This window comes from Camellia sinensis, chromosome 7, assembly GCF_055761805.1.
Source record: "Camellia sinensis isolate YWXY chromosome 7, ASM5576180v1, whole genome shotgun sequence".
NCBI lineage: Eukaryota > Viridiplantae > Streptophyta > Magnoliopsida > Ericales > Theaceae > Camellia > Camellia sinensis.
This window is the reverse complement of record NC_138967.1, coordinates 158,876,206-158,888,058: the sequence shown is the minus strand read 5'-3', so window position 1 is coordinate 158,888,058 and position 11,853 is coordinate 158,876,206.

The following is an 11,853-nucleotide window of genomic DNA, read 5'->3' as shown; positions in this document are numbered from 1 at the left end:
AATTGTTATAATTTGAAATGTCAATTTTATTGAATAAGTGGTAATGGTTATTATTATTATTATTTTTGTTTTACAGATAACTTTTGCTTGGGCTATTGTGGATATTTATTTTTGTGTACGAAGAGCATTTGTTCTGTATACGGAAGACATTTATTTTTCTACAACCCTCTGTTTTGGAAATCCAATGTTTTTGTATGTAATATTTAATTTAGATGAATTATACTTGGTTGGTATGGATTTATATGATATTTCAACTATGATATTACAAATTAAAGTTTTTGGATAGTTGATAATGAAATGGGTTTTATTGATAATGGATTTAGATGAAAATTGATAGATGTATCATTCTATATATATACAAGTTACATGTTGCACTGATAATAGAATGCATATAATTTAGAAATTAATGAAAAATATTCAATTTATGCATTTTAAAAAAAATTAATAAATAGAGCTTTTGGCGACTAAACATTTAGTAGCCAAAAAATAAAAAGGGAACCTGTTGGTGACTAAACAGTTAGTATTCAAAAAAAAAATGAAAGTTTTTGGCGATTAAAAAATTAATAGCTGAAAAGGAACACCATGATTTTGGCGACTAAAAAATTGGTAGTCAAAAAGGAGTGTCACGTTTTTAGCGACTAAATATTTTAGTAGCTAAAACAGAAAAGCACATTTATTGAAAACTTTGGGCGACTAAAGTTTTAGTCGCCGCCAATTGCTGACTTTCGGCAACTAAAAAAAAATAGTCGCCAATACATTTCCTTTTGGTGACTAATTGTTTAGTTGCCAATTTAAGATTTTCGGTGACTAAATATTTTTTAGTCGCCAATACCTTTCTCGACAGTCTTTCGGCGACCAAGCCGGCAATCAAACTATTTAGTCGGGAAAACTTTTCAGTGACTAAAATCTGACTTTTGGTGAATAAAAATTTAGTAGCCAAAAGTACAATTTCTTGTAGTGAAATAACACGGGAACTTACGTGTAGGGCTGCAAATGAACCGAGCTATTCATGAACAAGTTCGGCTCGGCTCGGCTCGGCTCGGCTCAGCTCAGCTCGGCTCATTAAGGGTTCGGCTCGACTCATTTAGTAAACGAACCGAGCTGAGCTCAAGCGAGAATGTTAGGCTCATTTAGTAAATGCGCCGAGCTCGAGCTCGCATAAGCTCGGCTCGCCAGGCTCGACTCGTTTATCATTATTTAAATAATATAAATAATATTAAAAAAAATTATCAAGTCAAGCAGAACTAAGCTCGAGCCCAGTTCCTTATCGAACCGAGCTCGAGCTCAATAAACGAGATCGATAAGTAAACTAGCTGAGCTCGAACTCAGCAAAGCTCGGCTTAGCTCGGCTCGGCTCGATTCGGTTTGGTTCGTTTGCAGCCCTACTTACGTGTAGGCCATAATAGGTAGACTTATAGTCTAATAGGTCCTGTGAATGGCATTTTTCATCAAACACTATTAAAAAAAGTCACTAATTATTAATTTTCAGCAATAGTTTGAAATTGTTTTCATAAAAAGTGTCACTAATTATAAGTTTAGTGATAGTTTAAAAAAATTGTCACAAAAAAACATTACTAATTTGCAACTTTCAGTGACAGTTTGAAAAATTCATCATAAAAAATATCACTAATTATAAGTTTTAACAACAATTAATAAAAATCGTGACAAAAAAAGTAACTATTTGTCAATTGTTAGCAACATGTAAAAAATCGTCACAACAAATTGTTTTTAGCAATGATTGTACGAGGACTTATTTTTAATAGAACTTGGTGGGAATTAAGTCTAACTATTAGGACCTATTGGTAATTTACCCAAATAACAATCATCTTCTTTGGTTTAACTCACACAAAAAATTGATTTTTTATTTTTTAATATTTTTACTGAATTTTTTAAATATTTTAAGCAATTTTTTAAAGAAGTATAATATTTTTTATTTTTTTTTTAAATTCACCAAATACAAAAAAAAAAGTATAAAAATTCAATACATTATCTTATTTTGTTGTATTCAATGAATTTTAAAAACAAAAATGTACAAAACTTATACTTTTTAAATATATTTAAATTAAATTGATCCAATCTAGATATATATATAATGGTGGAAATAAAAATGAAAAATTATATTTATATATAAAAATTTATACAAAAAATATCATAAAAATGTTGCGATGATGATATTGTTGTAACTATAAATAATGTTTATGGGTGTTTTGTTTTAAAGTGAAAGGTTACCATTAAATTATATCATTGTGTCACGACCCCAAACCGCCCCTAGTAGTTTGGTGCCGTGATGGCCAGTAATCCGTAATTACCGAAGGCCAACTTTCAAAAACTTAACACAATCAGAGTATGGATATAGGGGGCTCACAAATGCGGAAGCAATAAATCAAATACAAGTGGTCCATAAGAGCTGTGCATAGATTAAATGAAATGTTATACATCTTACAACTTGAATACAACAAGGCAAAATATGTGTTACATCTTGATCAAAAGGCTTCTCGAGCCGACATACACAAAATACGGTAAATACAAGTCAAGAAGCATGATTTTCAAGAATTGCCGACATGATGATAAATGACGTTGCCGACGTAAATACAAAACAAAGCCGACATAATCAAGAGTCCAAAACAAGCTTTCAAAACAGTCTAGGCGTCGCCGACGTCCTGCTTATCACCTACATATATATAGAGAGGGTGAGCTTGGATACTCAGTGAATGGTACTAAAAATAAAGGTTTTGCATGAATATAGCCGGGGTCTTTCAAAACAACGCATCAAACTTTATCAAGACAAGGGATGAACCGTATTCATCAATCAAGTGTTACAACATCGGCGAAGCAATGGATGAACCGTATTCATCAATCAAGTGTTACAACATCGGCGAAGCAAGGGATGAACCGTATTCATCAATCAAATGTTACAACATCGGCGAAGCAAGGGATGAACCGTATTCATCAATCAAGTGTTACAACATCGGCGAAGCAAGGGATGAACCGTATTCATCAATCAAATGTTACAACATCGGCGAAGCAAGGGATGAACCGTATTCATCAATCAAGTGTTACAAGTATCAAGGGCTGTACGATCCGTAATCGTTTAGTCAAAGGTACTGCGAAAGTTTAGAGTCCTCCAGCACAAGGGACTTGTGTTACTTAGGCCCGTAGCCCGATTTAACAAGGACCGTATCCTTTTTATACTTAGTACTGCGAAAGTTTAGAGTCCTCCAGCACAAGGGACTTTCCAAGAGATGGCATCAAAACCAGGATTATACTTAATACATCAAAACAAGAGCTATTCATTCATGCTTAACAAAACACTTTCGTCAAAACAAAGCAAGCAAGATTTAACAAAACAAGTATAACATAGCTTTATCAATAATACCACTCACCTAGTTCTTCAGGTGTAGACTCAAAGCAAGGATCAAGGTCCTACAATCACATGGCAAATCACATTCTCAAAACGAGCTACCTATATACGAATGATCTCGGCATTCTTAACAGATCCAAGTAAACATCAAAGCAAAACATGCTGGGAGTTTAAACACTGCTCCTGCCACATGAAAACACACTGGGTACCAACCAGGTCTTTGCCGAGGTCCCACACATCCTTGCCGAGGTGTGGTCCCGCTGGCCTTAACCAAAAGCAAAGTCGGGGAAAACCTGGGTTTCCCCTTTGAAGAACACGAAAAACATGATGAACATGGTCGAGAGGAAGATGGATGCAAGTTCAAAACTTGTTACAAAAATCTGAGGTTTCATGCCAAGAGTTCAAAACATGGACCTGGGTACCCTTACAAGAAGGTCATGCAAGAACAAACATAAAAACATGGCTTTCGTTCCAAACTTTTCGATCAAAACGAGACTTTCTTCAAGAACATATGAAAAACCATTTTCTCTTTCCAAAACCAACTTCAAATCGATGCATGACATGCAAAACAGATTCGATTATGCAATGCAGCTAGATGATCAGCAACAACAATCAAAGTAGATCAAGATTCTAACCTCAAAACTCTAATCCAACGGATCAAACCACGAAGATCAAGCTTGGAAGATCACTCTCACTCAAGAACTCCTCTTCTTCCTCTCAAGAGCTTCTCTCTCTAAAGGCAAAGATTTGAGACAAGAAAATGATGTGTTTCAAGGTCTGCCAACTGTCTTAACAATCAGCTCGGACACGTGGCGCTATCGGGTTGGTTCAACTCAAAAAGGTGATTGATTGATAAGACAAGTCTCTGACAAAGCGTATGCAGCAAGCTCGGTAAAACACATCGGCAATAAATGACATCGGCTCAAATCAAGGATCCGGCAACAGGATAACAAAACATCGGCTAAGGAGGACGACACTTGACTAAGCTGTGCCACACCTTGGCCGGGGTGTGCCACATCTCGGCCTAGGCCATACCTGCCTGCGGACAAGGTTCACTGGGTGCAAAACATCTCGGCAATAAATGCCCGAGGTGAAGATGGGGGTCGACCAAGGGGTTCCAAGACAGTTCTAAGTGCAAAGGTTCAAAGGCGAACTAAGCTCAAGGCGACCTCGGTCACACACACGCCAAGCAAAGATCAAAATCATGCAAGCAACTTTAAGCAAATCAAGGCAAGATAAAACCTTCAAACAATATAACAAGGCAGGATCATGCATGAATGTATGCAAGTATGACAAGAGTAAGGTGAGGGTTGTTACACATTGTGTCTGAAAATTATATAAAATTTATATTTGTATATTATCACTCAATAAGAATTTATTCATATAGAATTTAATGATAAAAATTTATAAAATGTAGTTATAATAATAGAAAGAAGAAATAATAAGAAAAAGGTCAAGATAGTAAATTAAAAAAATTTAAAACATGATATTAACCATTCATAGAATAATTTGTAATGAAATTATCAATCATTTAAAAAAATTTAAGGCATGAAATTAATAATTCATAAAATAATTTGTAATGAAATTATCAATCATTTAAAAAAATTTGATACATAACATTAACCATTGATGAAATAGCTCCAAAAAAAGGCGGACTACCAATTCACGATATGTTGCCAGTCGCAATTGACTGAAAGATTAAAACAAATTTTAGTATTTGACAACTTTTATTTATATTGACTTCTGACTTCAAAGATAACGTATTAGGACCGCTAATTTGGTTTTGGACCCGTTCGATGCCGTTTATTAGAAGCTAAAAGGGTAAAAATTGTGATCAATTATTAATATGTTTTAATTGTTGAATTTAATTTTTATGAACTTCTATTAAAAATAAGTTATAAAATCGTAATTAAAAATAATTTTTTGTAATATTTTTTGCATATATCGTTAAAAATTGACAATTAACGACTCTTTTTGTCATAATTTTTATAAATTGTTTCTAAAACTTACAATTAGTGACATTTTTTTGTAACGAATTTTTTAAACCATCGCTTAAAGTTAAGAATTAGTAATTTTTTTTATTGATAATTTTTTTAAATTGTCGCTAAAATTTATAATTAGTGACATTTTTTGTAATAAAATTTTCAAACTATCACTGAAAATTAACAATTAATGTTATTTTTTAATAGTGTTTGATGAAAAACGTTATTTATTCTCACAAGACTTATTGAACAATAACCGTACCTATTAAGATCCACACATAAATCCCCCTAAATAATTTATTTTACGCGGTTTATGTTTATGTTTATTATTTTCCCTTTTTTATCCTTAAAGTTGTTTTGTTTTATTTTTATTCTTGCATTTCAAGTTTTTTATTTTTATTTTATAAAAGAATTCTCTTAAAACTAATTTCTAGCTAAAACTAAAAAAAAAAAAATCACGTTGGATGTCACTTGACATAAAAAAAAAACAAAAAAAAAAAATTATATTTGAGTTCAAGCTTGGGTCACATTTTAATAATTTAAATGATTTATTTTATAAGGTTTTCGCGTATATTATCCCCTTCCCTCCCCCCCCCCAAAAAAAGGGAGGCTAATTTGATAATGGTAGCCTATTTGATTTATTATATTTGTGTTTAAAAAAATAAACAATAATGTGTTTTTAGAAATAAATCATTTATTTATTTTTGATAATAAACGCAATAAATTAAACAAGCTACGATTATTACATTGACTTTATTTTATTTTATTTTTTATAAATGATATATACATTAAAAATCTTATAAAATAAATGACTCAAATTATTAAAATAGATTTATAAATTGTCTGATGTGTTGTTAACTAACCTTCCCCCCAACTTTCTAAGGTAGTTTGTCTGATGTGTTTTTATTGGGTTAGATTTTTATCAACTATAAATTTGTGAGGTTTGTGTGGTTAATTCTGTTTCGATATTATTTTGTAAGGTTTTTAATATATATCATTCATAAAAAATTTAAGTCGATCAGAGAATCGTAACCTTTTATTTTTTCATGTTTATCTATGAAAAAATTGACTGTAAGTGTGTTTTCAAAATAGGCCATCAATTTATTTGGAGACAAATAAGATAAAATGAAAATATTAGGATTATCGATTGACTTAATTTTTTTTTTTATTAATGATATATATATATATATATATATCATATATATATGAAGGGTCATACCAAATAAATAATTTGGATAATCGAAATGAGACCAGTGATCAACTCCATGGCCCTCTCAAATTCTTTCAACTTCATATTTAAAGCAATATCATAGACCCACAATTTAAATCCTTTCATTCACCCACAATACTATGCCAAGGGATTGGGTCCTTATATAGTTTAAATGTGATAAATATATATATATATATATATATATTGCGGGGATATATTTTTTGAATGACAATACGTGGCTAAGGTGACATCGAAGTGTCAGCTGAGGTGTCACGTGTCATAGTCATGGCACCGAGGTGATCTCGGCTAGGCCGAGGTTATCTGCGGAGATACCGGAATCTGAAATGAACGGATAAGTTATAAAAGTCCTAGAATGGGATAGGACTCCGGTTTGGATAAGGATAAGACTCTAAGAGAGTTTATCTCAATCTAACTAGGGGTCCAAGATAGGCATTAAACCAGAGTCCATTGAAGTTAGGCTTCTATTGGGATTAGGTCAGTGTTGGCTATAAAAGTAAGACACCCTCATGGGTCTAAGGTATGTCTTTTATGCTCTGTCTAGTGAGTTAAGCACTATTGGTTATCTTTGAGAGATATTTTACTGACTTGATCGTCGGAATGCTTCCAGGTGGACGAACCACCGCCAGGATCTCAGCTTTTCTGTTACAGGTCGTTCAGGCGCAATCTATTCTGCCGGTGCTCTCCAACTAAGTATCTGTTTGGTAGTGTGGTCAGAAATTGACACACACAATTTGGCACCGTCTGTGGGAAAGAAAGAAGAATAGATAGCCAACGACGGACAGAAAGAAAATGTTAGGGACGACATCCCTACTGGGAGCGGTAAGCACACTGATCCTAACGTGGATGAGGATAACTATAACGAAGGAACTCAAGATCGGAATCCCGGAGAGAAAGACATCGGCCAGAAGGGCGACATATCAAAGAAGGAAGACCGAGGCGGGTATTATAACGAGGACGACCTCCAAGTATTGAAAGATAGATGCCTGCGGAGGGACGGCGAGATGAAGGGAATGGCGAACAAATTAGCAAACCTGCAAACGGTCGTCAACTTCATGATACAGAACAACGTCATGCAGCCACCGTTCCCGTTGCAAGATACGCCAATTCTAGCAGCCAAGAAAGAAGCCCAGAAAGGGGGGCAGAAAACAGCTCATGTCGCCCCTTAGCACGCCAAGACAAAAGAACACTCTCATCGGCCTTCAAGGGAGGTCGGACGAGGAGAGTCGAGGAAGGGAGATTCACGGAGGACACATCATACCAAAGAAGCTGAACCCAAAGAACATCGGCATGTTCAAGGGAAGGAACTCTGTTTCGACGCAACTAACGGAGAGAGGTCCAAGAGGACTCACAATGACACCGGAAGTAGCGGGCCGAAAAGGCCGAAATCTGGAGACAGTCGAGCTCCTGGACGAACCAAGGAGGATCTGAGGGATTACCTCCACAGGAAGCGACACGACGCAGAGTTAACCTCCCCGATCAAATTAAGAACGCTATTTTTGGTAGAATTAGAGAAATTTAAGGCCCCGGAAAGATTCCACATGCCAAGGTTACAAATATACGACGGTAAGTTCGACCCTAACTTTCACGTCGACTTGTACCTAAACTCAATGGCATTATACACTGGGAACAAGCCGTTGCTCTGTAAGGTGTTCCCCTCATCCTTTGGGAAAATCGTGTGAGACTGGTTTCACAAGTTGTCAAAAGGAACTGTGAAAAGCTGGGAAGGCCTGGCCAAGATGTTTGTGGCCAGGTTTGTAACAAACAAACTACAGCCGTTAAGGGTGGACTCCCTGATGGCTCTGAGAATTGAAGAGGATGAAAGCCTTAGGGTCTATACCAAACGGTATTATGAGGTGTTCAACAGAATACCAGGATGCAACCAAGAGGTGGTAGTCGTGTCTTTTAAAAATGGCCTGAAAGACAATTGCCTGCTTCGGAAATCACTGGCAAAGACATTGCCAAAAAGCATGGAGGAGCTTATGGCCAGGATAGAAAAGTATGCCAGGGCCAAGGAGGACACGCCGGGGACGAAGGCATCAAAACAAGAAAAGAGAAACAGCTCGCCGAAGCGAGGCCGAGGCAACAATGGATTCAACAAGCAAGAGACAGGATTGAGAGCTGCACAAGCTGTCACGACCGTATTCCGAATTCCGGTTTACAAAGTCTTGGAAAAAATTCAGAATCAGCCCTATTACAGAGCACCAGCAAGGGTTCCTGGAGAATTCATGGGAAGGAGCCTTGGCAAGCACTGTGCTTACCACAATGAGGACGGGCATTTGACTTATGGGTTCAGAGCCCTAGAGGCACATCTAAAAGATCTGGTAAAGTAAGGCCATTTAAGGGACCTTGTAGATGAGGCCAAGACAAGGGAAGAACAAGCGAGGCTGTCTCAGGCACCGGCAGCACCGCCTCCTCCAGCACTACAACCGCAGGCAGGCGGACCTCGAGTGATCAAATGTAATTCACTCGAAGGTCAATGAGAACGAAATATGTGGGGAGACTCAGAAGGTAAAGCACTTACAACATATGTATCAGGTCCGGCTGAAGAGACCTAGGGCAGATGAGTGCTAGGGACCAGTGGTGTCCTTTACTGAAGATGACCTGGAGATGGTGCAGTATCCGCACAACAATGCCTTGGTAGTATCCCTCCAGGTTGGAGAGTGCCAGGTAAAGCGAATTCTGATCGACCAAGGCAGCTCTTGTGACATCATGTATGTCAGGTGTTACAAGGAGCTTGGCCTTCACCAAGATGATTTGGAACAGTCCAATGGTCCAATGGTTGGATTCAATGGAACACCAACATGGCCCCTGGGAGCAGTAAGCTTGGAGGTGCATGCTGGCACCAAAAAGGTAAGAACTGAGGTCACAATAATCGACACTCCTTCCCCTTACAATGCTATCATGGGAAGACCATGGTTGCATGCAATAGGGGTTGTTCTCTCAACATTGCACCAACTGTTGCGATTTCCAATAGAGGATGGAATTGAGGAGGTCAGAGGGGATCAAGTGCAGGTAAAGAATTGCTCCATGGCAACAATGAAATCTGCCTGCAACATACGAGAAGTAGAAGCAACAGAGATTGAAAACGAGGACATGGAAGTCCTGGAGGATGTCAGCAAAGAGCCATCCGAGAAGAGTGAGGAAGCCTTGAAAAAAATCTTCGTCCAGCAAGGGGATAAAGAACGCTTCTTCCTTTTCGACTCGGGCTTGGCCGAAGAAGAGGAAAAAAAGCTAAAGGCGTTCCTGAGAGCAAACATTGAGGTGTTTGCCTGGACACAATATGAGATGCCTGGCATTGACCCCGAGGTTACGTACCACAAGTTGAATGTTGACAGGTCGGCTAAATCTGTCATCTGGCGAGCAAGGAGGCCTACATTGATGCATGTTGAGGTAGTAGAAGAGGAAGTGGATAGACTTTTGGAGGCCAGAGCCATTCGAGAGGTAAATTACTTAACATGGTTATCAAACACGGTGGTTGTGAAGAAAAAGAATAAGAAGTGAGGGGTCTGCGTGGACTTCACCAGCCTGAACAAGGCTTATCCCAAAGACAGTTTCCCACTACCCAAGATTGACCAATTGGTGGATGCCACTTCAGGGCATGGAAGGATGAGCTTCCCGGATGCTTACAGAGGGTATCATCAGATAGCCATGTACCCCTAGATGAGGAGAAGACTGCATTTATCACCCCAAAAGGGTTGTATTGCTACAGAGTGATGCCTTTTGGGTTGAAAAATGCAGGAGCAACTTACCAGAGACTGGTGACTAAGATGTTCAGACATCTAATAGGCAGAACGGTGGAGGTTTACATTGATGGCATGGCCATGAAGACTAAGGAACCTGAAGATCATTTGGCCGACTTGAAGACAGTCTTTGATATCCTAAGGACATTTCGGCTCCGACTTAATACATCAAAATGTGCATTTGGAGTTGGGTTAGGAAAATTCCTGGGATACTTGGTCACCAGAAAGGGCATTGAGGCAAGCCCGGATCAAGTCAAAGCTATTCTGGAGTTAGAGAGCCCAACGTCAGCAAAACAAGTACAAATGCTGATTGAAAGGGATGAAGCCCAAACAGATTCATAAGCAGAAGTTCTGATAAATGCAAGCCCTTCTTCAGTTTAGTAAAGAAAGCCGCAGACTTCTTATGGACAGAGGAGTGCGAAGTCGCCTTGGCCTACTTGAAGAAATACTTGACCACAGCTCCAGTTCTCTCAAATCCAGTACCTAGAGAGGAGCTATTCTTATACCTGGCAGTCTCAGAACATGCAATAAGTGCAGTAATAATCAGGGAAGATAAGGGAGAGCAGAAGGCAGTTTACTACGTGAGTAAAACCCTACCAGATGTAGAGACCAGATATCTACCTTTGGAAAAGCTAACACTAGCTTTGATAATGGCCTCCAAGAAGCTGAATTATTACTTTCAAGCCCACAAGATTGTGGTGTTAACTGAGCATCCTTTGAAGTCCCTGTTGCAACAAGGAGATCTGACAGAAAGGATAGCCAGATGGGCAGTGGTGTTAGGTCAATATGACCTGGAATTCAGACCTAGAACAACAATCAAAGGCCAAGGTTTGGCCGACTTCGTGGCCAAGTTCACACCAAGCGCCATCGTACATCAGACTCCGTTGAGCAGAGGTATACGATGTCCAGATGAACATGGAGAAACCAGTTGGGGATAGCCAAACAGAGGAGAAAAGAAAAACTCAGGCCCTACAGTCTTTACGTCGGCGACTCCTTCCACCTGTTTGTTGATGGAAGTTCAAACCAACAAGGAACGGGGGCAGGAGTTGTGCTAATATCAACGGATGGGCAAATTTTAGAACAATCCATTCATTTGAGATTTAAGGCCTCAAACAGCGAAGTAGAGTACGAAACACTAATCGCAGGATTAAAGTTGGCAGCAACAATGGAAGTCAACGAGGTAATGGTCTTTTGTGACTCCCAGCTTATCGTCAACCAGGCAACAGGCGAATTTGCAGCCCGAGATGAAAGGATGATGGCCTATGTAAAAGAGATGGGAAGACTAATGGCATTTTTCCAAAATTGCCGACTACAGCAAGTCGGCCGAGATGACAACAGCCATGCTGATACCTTGGCCAACCTGGCAAGTGCAATGAAACCAGGAGAGGCAAGGACAATTATGGTTGACTGCTTATCGGGTCCAAGTGTAGAACCACTAAACACAGAGCATGAAGCAATGTGCGTGGAGATGAGACCAAGCTGGATGGATGCATTAATAGTATTCCTTAAAGAGGGAAAGCTACCAGATGATCATAAAGA